The sequence below is a fragment of the Mastigoproctus giganteus genome, chromosome 9, assembly GCF_048544385.1.
Source record: "Mastigoproctus giganteus isolate SK-2022 chromosome 9, ASM4854438v1, whole genome shotgun sequence".
Lineage (NCBI taxonomy): Eukaryota > Metazoa > Arthropoda > Arachnida > Uropygi > Thelyphonidae > Mastigoproctus > Mastigoproctus giganteus.
Window position 1 is genome coordinate 45,547,579 of NC_143583.1, and position 6,000 is coordinate 45,553,578.

Consider the following 6,000-nt stretch of genomic DNA (forward strand, 5'->3'; position numbering starts at 1 on the left):
AGTCTTTAGAGAGAACTAGAATCTCTTACAGAACTGGATTTTTATCTTAAAGAAGAGACTCTATTACTCTAAGTTAGTGTTTGGTGACCTGACTGAGGTATTCAAAACTTTAAAAGAGTTAAGTAATCTAAACCCTGGCAGAACCTTTTTTTTTTTTTTTCATATGGCAGACACTGGGACATAATTTCCACTAATTAAGAATAATTGCAGGTGCAAGAATTTTTCTTTTAGCCAAAGAACCTACTAAAAATTCTTATCTACCTATGGGGAGCTGGAAAGCATATTTAAATTTAGTCTTTTGGATAAATATAGCTAGCATTTGCATAGGTTACATTGCCCATTTTAAACCTTGATAGTCCAAAAATTAAAATAAAAGATGTCGGGTTATGTTTAAATGTGGGCACTGCATTACAATGAAAATTGAAAGCAAGCATACATATGTAGCTTTAAAATTGCTCAAAAAAAGTTTGGAATTTTTTACTCAAAATTTTTGATAATGTTTTTATAAAGTAACAAAAAATACTATATAAAAACAAAGAAATAAAATTTTTAATGTACATGTTAATGTGAGATATCTCTTGGTTTCTCTGCATAGAAAACTTGATTACAACAAACAGTTTCACATGCTGTTTGCTTTTAGCATTTACAGTTAGTGTGAATGGATTATTAACAGTTGCATATTTAATTTAAATTTTCTTTCCTAGCATAGTTTATACAAAGTGTAGCATAAAGTTCCAATAGTGGTGCAGTAAAAAGAACAAAGTGAAGGAGCTCAAAAATGGTTTTATTTTTATTCAAAGTAATCACCACCTGATTGAATGTATTAAGAATCTGCAGATAAAAATCTTCATGCATTAAGAATCTGCAGGTAAAGGAACCACTAGGTGGCAGTGATCACAGTGTGCTGAAGTGGGATTTACTCAAAGAGGTAACTACCATCAGGGATAAAGGGAAAGGTTATTGCTTTCGTAAAGGCGACTACGATGGTCTGAGACAGTATTTAAATTCTATACAGTGGGACCAACTGATGATGTTACCAACAGCAAATTCAAAATTGGAAGCATTCAAAGAACTTATCTTGGAAGCTACTAGGCTTTACATACCAACTAAGACATATTGTTCAAGGTTTAGGCCTAAATGGATGTGAGATGAACTAATGAGACATATGGCAGAGAAGAAAAATGCATGGGATACATATAAATTAACTATATAATATCGGTGTTTAGATACACCATAGACACTCTTAAAAAAACTACAAAGTAGTTGTTGTGGGCATCATTTGCTCTTTCTCATATTGTGCTCTGCCTTCACGTCGATTAACGTCGAATATTGTGCGATTAACTTCACAACTGGGTCGTCATGTCTGCAATACTAGGGTACCTGCCCACCCACTGATGATAGGCCAATAGCCTTGAAACATGTCTGGGTGGTGGTACTCACTGAGAATAAGTAACAATAGTCTTCTCTATTAGTGAAGCGTTACTTATTTGAGGTAGTGCAGTATCATGGCAACTTGTCGTGAAGGCAGAGCACAATATGAGAAAGAGCAAATGATGCCCACAACAACTACTTTGTAGTTTTTTTAAGAGTGTCTATGGTGTATCTAAACACCGATATTATATAGATACTAAACTCTTAAAGTATTATGCCATGTGCATTTAATTATTTTAAATATAAATTAACACATTACACAGAAGCCTATGATAGATACAAGTTGATCTGTAACCAAGTTACAAAGGAAGTTAGGCAGGCGAAGGCAGATTACGGGAAATCTTTGGCAAGGGATGCAAAGAAAAACAGCAAAGAGTTCTTTACTTATGTAAACTCTAGAAGGAAGAGGATGAATCAGATTGGTCCACTTGATATCGATGGTTCAACTGTTGATGATCCTGCTCAGGTAGCTAACAATTTGGCATCGACATTCACTCATGAGGAGTTATTCAGCGAGGGGAATTCTAGAGGTGTATTCAACTCTGGCAGTAAGCTAGATAATCTTGTAATAACTGAGAGTAAAGTGGAGGAGAAATCGTTGAAGATGGGGTGGATGGGATCTATCCAGTTATATTAAAGGAGGCAGCAAAGGAAGTAAGCAAACCCATAGCCATAATTATGAGAGCTTCCTTGGACTCAGAGGAGGTATCCATAGACTGGAGATGTGCAAATGTGACCCCAATTCACAAAGGAGGATCAAAGGCTGACACAAGTAATTATAACGCTTTGAGTTTAACTTCTGTTCCAGGAAAATTAATGGAGGCACTGGTTAAAGAAGCATTGCAGGATCATCTAGACAAGACTTCAGTTATAGCTCGGACTCAGCATGGTTTTGTTAAGGGGAAGTCTTGCCTGACCAATGATTGGATACTATGATGCAGTCACAAAAGAACTGGATTTTGATACTGTTGCACATGGAAGACTGATGTACAAATTGGAGCAGTGTGGCATTGAAGGCAAATTGCTTCTATCGATAAAGGGGTGGTTGAGGGGGAGAAGACAGAGTGGTAATCAATGGACACTGCTCATCGTGGACAGTAATGTTATTAGTGGGTGTCCCTCAGGGTTCAGTGTTGGTTCCATTATTGTTTTCTGTATTTATAAATAATGTTGATGATGGTATATCAAGCTTAATGTTGAAGTTTGCAGACAATACAAAGGTTGGCATGGTTGTTAACGACACTACTGACACTATGCTGCTGCAACAGGACCTGGAAAGGTTGAGCAGATGGGCTGAGAGGTGGCAAATGAAGTTTAACATTGGCAAATGTAAAGTATTACATATGGGAAACAGCAACCCCAGAGCAACGTATCAACTCTGTGGTACTACACTGACAGTGGTAGAGAATGAAAAGGACCTGGGGGTAATTGTGCAGGCAGATATGAAGCTCTCTGAGCAGTGCAGATCGGCTGCAAGAGTAGCTCATGGTGTCTTGTCAATGATATACAGAAATTTTTCTAGCAGGGATAAGGAGGTGATTATTCCCTTGTATAAGGCAATGGTCAGGCCACACCTTGAATACGGTATACAGGCCTGGAGACCTAATTTCAAGAAGGATGTAGAGCTGCTGGAATGAGTACAGAGAAGGGCAACAAGATTGGAACAAAGGGTTGCTCTTACGAAGAAAGGCTTAAGTTTCGCAAATTAGAGTGTCTGGAGAATAGGCACCGGCGAGGTGATCTGATAGAGGTGAATAAAACCTTGAATGGTTTGAGCATGCTCAATGCTGATGGGATTCTTCCTCTTGCTCAGAATAATCACCTGAGAGGGCATAAATTCAAATTGAGGAAAGACAGATGTAGGATATATGTGCGGAAATTTGCCTTTAGTCAGCGGGTAGTTGGTTGGTGGAACAGACTTCCATCCCTTGTTGTGGAAGTTGATAGCCTAAATAAATTTATGGCTCAGCTGGACAGGTATTTCGAAAGAACGGAGGGGAGAAGTGGAAGTTTTTTTTTTTTTTTGGAAGATGCTGCATAAGCTTGCTTTCTTGCATCATATGGCTTTACTAATGCTAATACTTATTACACCATTCTAAAAATTTCTGAAAAGAGTCAGTGAAGGCAATCAGAGAAATGATTTTCAAGTCCGGCAGTTAAATTTTTTTTATGTAACTGCATAAAGTTACATTTTCTTTATGTCGTCAACATTCTGAAATATCTTTCCTTTGAGGGCAGTTTTCAGCTCTGGAAAGAGATAGAAGTCCACTGGTGCTAGATCGGGAGAATAGGTGAATGGTTGATCTGTACAATGCCACGTTTCATCAGAAATGGCCTCACAACAAGTATGGAATGGGCAGGACATTGTTGTTCAACAAGAACCAGATGCATTTCTCTTGAAATTGCAGCTTCAGCAGAGAAATTCACTTCAATAGTCTTTGAAGCATCTATACATAGAATGCAGCATTGACTCTCTCCCCTTCAGGTACAAATTCCTTGTGAATCACACCCTGTTCACTGAAAAAACGTGGTCAGCATTATCTTGATTCTGGACTTGTCTTAATGAAACTTTATAGGTCTTGTTGATGATTTTGAAGTCCACTGCAAGCTCTGATGCTTTGTTTCTGGGTAATATTGAAACACTCAGCACCCATTTTCGGTGACAGTATTTGCGAGGAAATTTGGATTGTCATGATAAGTCTGAATGAAATCTTCGTATAATGACATTTTTCAGTTTCTGCTCATCTGAGGCTGTGTGGCACAAATTTTATACAGACCTTCCTTTTTTCTAACTCTACATGTGCAGAATTTGATGAATCGTCTCCTTATTTATATCAGCTCATAATCTATTTTTAAGAAGTTATTAAATGAGGAAAACTCAAGAGCATTATGCGAGGATGGAGAGACGAATGAAAGAGTAGTGGAAGGCATAAGCAGGAAAGAAGTGGAAGGCATAAGCAGGAAAGAAGTGGAAAGTGCACTCAGAAAAATGAAGAGGGGGAAAGCAGTAGATGCTGATCACATACCAGTAGAGGTTTTGGTTTTTTGTGTTTTTTTTTTTAGGAGCATTAGCAACTAAGGCCATTTTGCTCCGGGGATATGCGGTGGTTTCTCTGACCTTTCCGCATCCTCCATATTTAGTGGTCACAGGCTCGAACCCCGGTCTAATCAAGAAGCATGTGCTACGCACTGCTTCTCCTGCTCACCTGGCTACCGAGGCGCCGCCAGTAGAGGTATGGAGAAGTATGGGCGAAGAAGGGATCGATATCTTATGGGACCTTATGGAGAAACTGTGACAGCAGGAGAGGATACCAAATGAGTGGAGGGAAAGTATACTTGTCAATCTATAAAGGAAAGGATGATGTGCAGGAATCTGGGAAAGAATTGTGGAAGGAAGGATAAGGCAGGAGATGGAAATAGGAGAGGAACGGTTCACTGTCATGCCGGGAAGAGGAACAACAGATGCGGTCTTTGCTTTAAGGCAGGTGATAGAAAGGTACAGAGAGATGCAAGTAGAGTTGCACTTGGTGTTCATAGACCTGGAAAAAGCATATGATAGAGTGCCCAGACAAGAGGTATGGAGATGCATGAGGGAGAAGGGTGCATCAGAAAAGTATGTAAGGCTTGTGGAGGAAATGTATGAGGGAGTGGTGACTCAGGTTAAGAGTAGTGTAGGGATGACTGAGTGGTTCTCTGTAGTAGTTGGACTGCACCAAGGATCAGCTCTCAGCCCATATCTGTTTGATCTGGTAATGGATGTGTTCGTGAGAGACGTGAAGAGTTGTGCACCATGAAATATGCTGTTCACAGACAATATTGTACTATGCGAACCATCCCAAGGAAAGGTAGAGAAGAAATTGGAGGAATGGAGGAAAGCGTTGGAAGAGAGAGGTATGAGGATAAGTAGAACAAAGACAGAATATATGGCACTGAATGGAGAAGATGAGAGTTCTATAAAACTGCAGGAGGAAAAGGTAATTTCCTCCTGTTTCGAAATTTAAGTATCTGGGATCGAACAAGAGGGATGGAGGATTGAGTACAGAAATACAGCATAGAGTGCAATGTGGATGGTTGAACTGGAGAAAGATGAATGGGGTGCTGTGTGATAAGAAAGTAAATTGCAGAATGAAGGGAAGAGTGTATAAAACTGTAGTTAGACCCGCATTGATGTACGGTGCTGAGACATGGGCGATTACAAGGGCCCAGGAGAAGATGGAAGTGGCAGAGATGAGGATGCTAAGATGGATGTGTGGTGTGAAGAGGAAGAACATGATAAGAAATGACTACATCAGAGGTACGGTTAATGTGGGCCTCTGATTAAAAAAATGCAGGAATCTATGTTGAAGTGGCTTAGACATGTGGAACAAAGAAGTGAGGAATATGTGAGGAAGAGGTGCGGAAAGTTGGAGGTGATAGGGAAGAGGAAGGGGGGGGAGACCTAAGCTGAGATGGAAGGACAAGGTGGCAGTGGATGGAGGAGAGAGGAAGCCCAGGATAGGGAGGAATGGAGGAAAAGAATTAAGGATGGAAATGCCAACCCGATATAAACGTGGGAAGAAGGCGAAGATA

The 6,000-nt window shown here is 39.8% G+C and overlaps 1 protein-coding gene across 1 annotated transcript in view; it reads left to right on the forward strand.

Moving 5' to 3' along the window:
- Nucleotides 1-6,000, forward strand: part of PolE1 (DNA polymerase epsilon catalytic subunit 1) — a 650,197-nt gene that overhangs the window by 285,733 nt on the left and 358,464 nt on the right.